We start from the raw sequence: 8,656 nt of genomic DNA on the forward strand, positions 1-8,656 counted from the left end.
TCTGAAATTGCAACAAGGGGGGTTTGGTCGTGTTTTTTAAAAATATTTTACATCCAGAAGTAGAGGTGTCGCAATTCTTGTGAAAAAAGAACCTACCACTTAAGGTGTTGAATTGTGTGAAAGATACATTTGGTTGTTTTGTTATAATTAAAGGTACTTTACAATGGCAGGGCATTTCCATAATTAATATTTACTCCCCCCCCCCCTGATTTCCTCACTAAGGTATTTATAGACTTCTCAGAATTTAACTCAGACACTGCAGTGGTTGGAGGAGATCTTAATTGTTTGTTGAACCCCCTTATTGACAAGTTTCCCAGTGGCATAGCTTCACCCTCTTCTCAAGCTAGGTCACTTAAAGCTATTTGTGATGATCTGGGGTATGCTGATGTCTGGAGAAACTTTCATCCCTCCAACAGAGAGTTCACCTTTTTCTCTGCACCTCATGGATGTCAGACTAGAATAGATTACTTTTTTTATGCCCAGGACATCTTTGCAGTTTGTTTTATCTGCTAATATAGGAACATAGGTGATCCTGGACATAAAACTCAAAGGGGCACCCAATCCATCAAGACATTGGAGATTTAATACAACCATTCTTAAAGACCATACATTTATATCATATTTTATTACAGAGTTTAAATAATTTTTCGCAATCAAAAGATAACCCCCTGCTCCTTTGGGAAACCTGTAAAGCATACACCAGGGGTCTGATTATGTCATACTCATGTGAAAAGCAAAAAACATTAGAAGGTGAATTGGCAACTAAAGAGAAGGACTACATTAAAATTCCCACTCCTGCCCTATTAAAGGAAATATCAGTCCTTAGATCAACGTTGGACTCTCTCCTAACACAGGACGCTGAAAATAAAATGAGATTTGTCAGGCAAAAGCTTTATGAACATGGCAATAAACCAGGAAAATATTTGGCGTACCTAGCTAAAAAGAGTGCAGACTCAGTCAATTGCTACTATTACTGATTCTGATGGCAACCATTTATATTTTAAAAAATGTTATGCAAATCTTTGTCTCAGAACTGACAAATGATGCACCCAAACTAATGGAGGAATTATTTTCTAAGATTGAGCTCCCGACTATTTCCGAAGAACAGAGGTCTCTCCTTAATGCCCAGATTACCAAGGAAGAGATAATGTTTACAATTGAGAATATGCAAAATGGTAGGGCCCCAGGACCAGATGGTTCTTTAAGGAGTTCCATGGCCATTGAGCCATTGCTTGATATGTTTAACCACTCATTTTCAAATGACTGCCTCCCTCAAACGCTGAGGGAAGCTAACATATCACTTATTCTCAAAAAGGGAAAATGCCCAGAGTCTTGTTCCTCGTACAGACCTATTGTTCTTCTGAACGTGGATAGAAAATTGCTTTCTAAAATCCTAGCCACACGACTAGAGGACTTATTGCCCCTAATTGTGAAAGGGGAACAAACTGGCTTCATTTAGGGCCGTAACTCATGTAATCATGTCAGGCGGCTTCTTAATGTTATTCAAGCCTACCAACGAAGTTCTGTGGATGGTCTCGTGCTCTCCCTAGATGCTGAAAAAGCATTTGACCGTGTGGAGTGGTGCTACCTATTCTAACTAAATTTGGTCTAGGTGACAACTTTATAAAATGGGTTAAGGTTTTATATGATGATCCTCAGGCTGCTGTCCTTACTAATGGGCTAAGGTCAAATAGCTTCTCCACACACAGAGGTACCAGACAGGGCTGTCCTTTGTCCCCTCTCCTATTTGCACTCGCTATGCAGAGGCCATCAGAGTAATGCCTGCTATACAGGGTCTGCTCATTGGGGATGTTCATCATAAAATAAGCTTGTATGCTGATGATGTTTTGATATTAATCTCTAGCGCCGAGACTTCAATTACATCTCTTGTTAATATTATTGAATTATTCAGTGAATTCTCAGGCTACAAGATGAATTTAACTAAATCAGAGGCTATGCCACTTGGTAGTCTTCACTCTGTACCTACTACCTCTCCCACTTTCCTTTTAAATGGTCTCCCTCAGGTTTTATGTATCTGGGTATATTCGTAACTCCTAAATTCCAGCAAATGTACAAAGCCAATTTTTTTCCCTTATTTGATACAATACGACAGGATCTGGAGCGCTGGAACTCTCTTCCGATTTCACGTTTGGGTAGAATATCCCTCTTGAAAATGAACATTTTACCTAGACTACTTTACCCAATCCAAATGATCCCAGTCTTACTTTCCAATAAGGTAATAACATATTTAAATGGCTGGTTAAGTTCCTTCACATGGAGTAAATGCAAACCAAGACTTAAGATGACAAAATTGCATCTGCCAGGTTCTATGGGGGGCTTGGATCTGCCCAATATAAGGATTTATCAGTGGTGTGCCCAATTATGTTATACACTGCTCAAAAAAATAAAGGGAACACTTAAACAACACAATGTAACTCCAAGTCAATCACACTTCTGTGAAATCAAACTGTCCACTTAGGAAGCAACACTGATTGACAATACATTTCACATGCTGTTGTGCAAATGGAATAGACAACAGGTGGAAATTATAGGCAATTAGCAAGACACCCCCAATAAAGGACTGGTTTTGCAGGTGGTGACCACAGACCACTTCTCAGTTCCTATGCTTCCTGGCTGATGTTTTGGTCACTTGAATGCTGGCGGTGCTTTCACTCTAGTGGTAGCATGAGACGGAGTCTACAACCCACACAAGTGGCTCAGGTAGTGCAGCTCATCCAGGATGGCACATCAATGCGAGCTGTGGCAAGAAGGTTTGCTGTGTCTGTCAGCGTAGTGTCCAGAGCATGGAGGCGCTACCAGGAGACAGGCCAGTACATCAGGAGACGTGGAAGAGGCCGTAGGAGGGCAACAACCCAGCATATTCTCCAGATACTGACAGTTTGCACTTGGTGGCCTATAGCAGCACCCTAAAAGAAGAGGCTTCAGATGAGGTAGGTGAACCTGCAACCACAGCACTTCTACTTCATTTGTCATGAGAACCTCTCTTGAGCTATACAGGAATATGGATCGGAATATATACAGTTGAAGTCAGAACTTTACATACACTTAGGTTGGAGTCATTAAAACTCGTTTTTCAACCACTCCACAAATTTCTTGTTAACAAACTATAGTTTTGGCAAGTCGGTTAGGACATCTACTTTGTGCATGACACAAGTAATTTTTCCAACAATTGTTTACAGACAGATTATTTCACTTATAATTCACTGTATCACAATTCCAGTGGGTCAGAAGTTTACATACACTAAGTTGACTGTGCCTTTAAACAGCTTGGAAAATTCCAGAAAATGATGTCATGGCTTTAGAAGCTTCTGATAGGCTAATTTACATTAATTGAGTCAATTGAAGGTGTACCTGTGGATATATGTCAAGGCCTACCTTCAAACTCAGTGCCTCTTTGCTTGACATCATGGGAAAATCTAAAGAAATCAGCCAAGACCTCAGAAAAAAAGATTGTAGACCTCCACAAGTCTGGCTCATCCTTGGGAGCAATTTCCAAACACCTGAAGGTACCACGTTCATCTGTACAAACAATAGTACGCAAGTATAAACACCATGGGACCGCAGCCATCATACCACTCAGGAAGGAGACGCGTTCTGTCTCCTAGAGATGAACGTACTTTGGTGTGAAAAGTGCAAATCAATCCCAGAACAACAGCAAAGGACCTTGTGAAGATGCTGGAGGAAACAGGTACAAAAGTATCTATATCCACAGTTAAACGAGTCCAATATCGACATAACCTGAAAAGGCCGCTCAGCAAGGAAGAGGCCACTGCTCCAAAACCGCCATAAAAAAAGCCAGACTACGGATTGCAACTGCACATGGGGACAAAGATCGTACTTTTTGGAGAAATGTCCTCTGGTATGATGAAACAAAAATAGAACTGTTTGGCCATAATGACCATCGTTATGTTTGGAGGAAAAAGGGGGATCTTGCAAGCCGAAGAACACCATCCCAACCGTGAAGCACGGGGGTGGCAGCATCATACTGTGGGGGTGCTTTGATGCAGGAGGGTCTGGTGCACTTCACAAAATAGATGGCATCATGAGGAAGGAAAATTATGTGGATATATTGAAGCAACATCTCAAGACATCAGTCAGGAAGTTAAAGCTTGGTCGCAAATGGGTCTTCCAAATGGACAATGACCCTAAGCATGCTTCCAAAGTTGTGGCAAAATGGCTTAAGGACAACAAAGTCAAGTTATTGCCATCACAAAGCCCTGACCTCAATCCTATAGAAAATGTGTGGGCAGATCTGAAAAAGCATGTGCGAGCAAGGAGGCCTACAAACCGGACTCAGTTACACCATCTCTGTCAGGAGGAATGGGCCAAAATTCACCCAACTTATTGTGGGAAGCTTGTGGAAGGCTACCTGAAATGTTTGACCCAAGTTAAACAATTTAAAGGCAATGCCACCAAATACTAATTGAGTGTATGTAAACTTCTGACCCACTGGGAATGTGATGAAAGAAATAAAAGCTGAAATAAATAATTCTCTCTACAATTATTCTGACATTTCACATTCTTAAAATAAAGTGGTGATCCTAACTGACCTAAAACAGGGAATTTTTACTAGGATCAGGAATTGTGAAAAACAGAGTTTAAATGTATTTGGCTAAGGTGTATATAAACTTCCGACTTCAACTGTACAGCAACACCTCCCCTATAGACATTCCTGTCTTTTCTATATATCTTATATCCTTGTATTCCTACTGCTGTATCATCAAAGGTGCTGTCTAAGTGAGTCTCAGAAATGGCTAATGTATTCATATTATATAAGATTAGCAAATTACTAATCTCATGAACTTTGTTTCTGAGGCTACATATATATATATATATATATATATATATATATACACTGCTCAAAAAAATAAAGGGAACACTAAAATAACACATCCTAGATCTGAATGAATGAAATAATCTTATTAAATACTTTTTTCTTTACATAGTTGAATGTGCTGACAACAAAATCACACAAAAATTATCAATGGAAATCAAATTTATCAACCCATGGAGGTCTGGATTTGGAGTCACACTCAAAATTAAAGTGGAAAACCACACTACAGGCTGATCCAACTTTGATGTAATGTCCTTAAAACAAGTCAAAATGAGGCTCAGTAGTGTGTGTGGCCTCCACGTGCCTGTATGACCTCCCTACAACGCCTGGGCATGCTCCTGATGAGGTGGCGGATGGTCTCCTGAGGGATCTCCTCCCAGACCTGGACTAAAGCATCCGCCAACTCCTGGACAGTCTGTGGTGCAACGTGACGTTGGTGGATGGAGCGAGACATGATGTCCCAGATGTGCTCAATTGGATTCAGGTCTGGAGAACGGGCGGGCCAGTCCATAGCATCAATGCCTTCCTCTTGCAGGAACTGCTGACACACTCCAGCCACATGAGGTCTAGCATTGTCTTGCATTAGGAGGAACCCAGGGCCAACCGCACCAGCATATGGTCTCACAAGGGGTCTGAGGATCTCATCTCGGTACCTAATGGCAGTCAGGCTACCTCTGGCGAGCACATGGAGGGCTGTGCGGCCCCCCAAAGAAATGCCACCCCACACCATGACTGACCCACCGCCAAACCGGTCATGCTGGAGGATGTTGCAGGCAGCAGAACGTTCTCCACGGCGTCTCCAGACTCTGTCACGTCTGTCACATGTGCTCAGTGTGAACCTGCTTTCATCTGTGAAGAGCACAGGGCGCCAGTGGCGAATTTGCCAATCTTGGTGTTCTCTGGCAAATGCCAAACGTCCTGCACGGTGTTGGCCTGTAAGCACAACCCCCACCTGTGGACGTCGGGCCCTCATACCACCCTCATGGAGTCTGTTTCTGACCGTTTGAGCAGACACATACACATTTGTGGCCTGCTGGAGGTCATTTTGCAGGGCTCTGGCAGTACTCCTTCTGCTCCTCCTTGCACAAAGGCGGAGGTAGCGGTCCTGCTGCTGGGTTGTTGCCCTCCTACGGCCTCCTCCACGTCTCCTGATGTACTGGCCTGTCTCCTGGTAGCGCCTCCATGCTCTGGACACTACGCTGACAGACACAGCAAACCTTCTTGCCACAGCTCGCATTGATGTGCCATCCTGGATGAGCTGCACTACCTGAGCCACTTGTGTGGGTTGTAGACTCCGTCTCATGCTACCACTAGAGTGAAAGCACCGCCAGCATTCAAAAGTGACCAAAACATCAGCCAGGAAGCATAGGAACTGAGAAGTGGTCTGTGGTCACCACCTGCAGAACCACTCCTTTATTGGGGATGTCTTGCTAAATGCCTATAATTTCCACCTGTTGTCTATTCCATTTGCACAACAGCATGTGAAATGTATTGTCAATCAGTGTTGCTTCCTAAGTGGACAGTTTGATTTCACAGAAGTGTGATTGACTTGGAGTTACATTGTGTTGTTTAAGTGTTCCCTTTTTTTTTTAGCAGTGTGTAGATATATATATATATATATATATATTGTGTGCTATCTTTAACCATTTCCTGAACTCAATGATAATAGGTTGTATTTGAAATAATTATATTTCTGATAATAACAAATTAAAATTTTTGAGCAGATTATGTTCAGCAGATGCCTTATCTGTTTTAGCTCGGCTGCAGCAGAGTGCTCTATTCTTCGTGTCACTTCTGCATAGCTGTCTTGCTGGACTGTTGGTCTCTTCTGATTGTGGTGTTGTCCTGTTAGCATAGGGGGTAGTGGGGTGGGGGGGTGCTGTCCACTCTGGAAGGGGCCCGATGTTGTAGGGTGGAGCTGGCCTCTGGAAGGGGCCAGATGCTGTAGGGTGTTCAAGTGCACTAGGTTGTACATCAGCTGGGGGTGAATTTCACGGTGGTTTGCTAGACAAAACATTGTCCAAGAGAGCACAGCCTCTAGACAGCTCAGCGTTGTTTCTCTGAATAATGTGGAAGGGCACATCTCCACGTGGCCCTGAGGGGCCCCCGTGTTGAGTATGAGCGTGGCAGATGTGTTGTTACCAACCCTTACCACCTGGGGGGCGGCCCATCAGGAATTCCAGGATCCAGTTGCAGAGGGAGGTGTTTAGTCCCAGGGTCCTTAGCTTAGTGATGAGCTTTGAGGGCACTCTGGTGTTGAACGCTGAGCTGTGGTCAATGAATAGCATTCTCACGTAGGTGTTCCTTTTGTCCAGGTGGGAAAGGGCAGTGTGGAGTGCAATAGAGATTGCATCATCTGTTGGGGCGGTATGCAAATTGGAGTGGGTCTAGGGTTTCTGGGATAATGGTGTTGTTATGAGCCATGACCAGCCTTTCAAAGCACTTCATGGCTACAGACGTGAGTGCTACGGGTCTGGAGTCATTTAGGCAGATTACCTTAGTGTTCTTGGGCACAGGGACTATGGTGGTCTGCTTGAAACATGTTGGTATTACAGACTCAGTCAGGGACAGGTTGAAAATGTCAGTGAAGACACTTGCCAGTTGGTCAGCGCATGCTCGGAATACACGTCCAGCATATCTGGCCCAGTTAACTTTTTCAGAAGTAGGGCCATGTTAGGCTATTAGATGGAGAAGGCCCCTAGAGAATCTATGCTATAAATGAATTCGATTTTACTACAGAAGTTTTTTTGGAACCCCACTCACACTAATTCTATTAATTTCAGCTATTCGGCCAATCCTGGCTTAATATAATGGCATTAGCGATTTTAGGCATATGCTGGTGACTATGTTAATTATAGGACGATTTGGGATAATGATCCATGACAAACTGCACATCTCACTGTCAAATTGCCTATTTTTCTATAGTAGGCCTTTCTGAAAACGCTGATACATTCTGACAAAATACACCATATGAGTGGCCTAATGTAATTTTCTGGACCTTGTAAACTGTCTATAATGAACCCATAACTGATCCAGATTGTTGTAAAATCAGGGCTTCATTTCGGCATGAAACACAAAAGGACATTTGAGCGGTTATTCAAATTAGCCTACATCACTGCAGTTTACAGCCTAGACAATAAATGTGTACTAACAAAAAAATCCTCATTGCACTGTGTTGTTGTAGCCTAGGACATAGAATAATTTTATTTTCTAAAAACGTAGGCCTATAGCTTCCATTTGATAATCTGCTACCTAGGCTGAAGGAGTGATGCAGCCTTCAACCATGCATGTTGAATTATTGCAATAGCCTATTAAACTGTTACAAATGTAGTCTATAGCCTATTAAAATAGCAAAATAAATAACGACAATGACAGTCAATGGAAAAGATCATGGCGCACGAAATGTCATAATTGTGGGTTCGATTCCCGAGGCCACAATCGGAAAATTCATGCATAAATTAATGCGTGTATACTGTCGCTTTGGATAAAAGCGTCTGCTTAATGTCATATTTATTATTTTTGCACACCTCATATTTGTGAGACATCGAACATTTTCCTGGATGGAACTTTTGACAGTAGCTAAAGGCTCCCTGCGCATTCTGGGAAGACAGAAGAAATAAAACCGCATATCTAAACCGGGTAAATTATGAATTGTATCACCAACTGTGTAACTTTGCCATAACTCATAACCCAAGGTTGCATGCCACATTATGCTGAACCTGAACATAGACGAAGTTTAATTCAAGATTGAGACCTCACATCACCAAGTCAACAATAGGCTACTATTTCTTGTCTGTTTTA

The sequence above is a fragment of the Coregonus clupeaformis genome, chromosome 16, assembly GCF_020615455.1.
Source record: "Coregonus clupeaformis isolate EN_2021a chromosome 16, ASM2061545v1, whole genome shotgun sequence".
NCBI classification, from domain to species: Eukaryota; Metazoa; Chordata; class Actinopteri; order Salmoniformes; family Salmonidae; genus Coregonus; species Coregonus clupeaformis.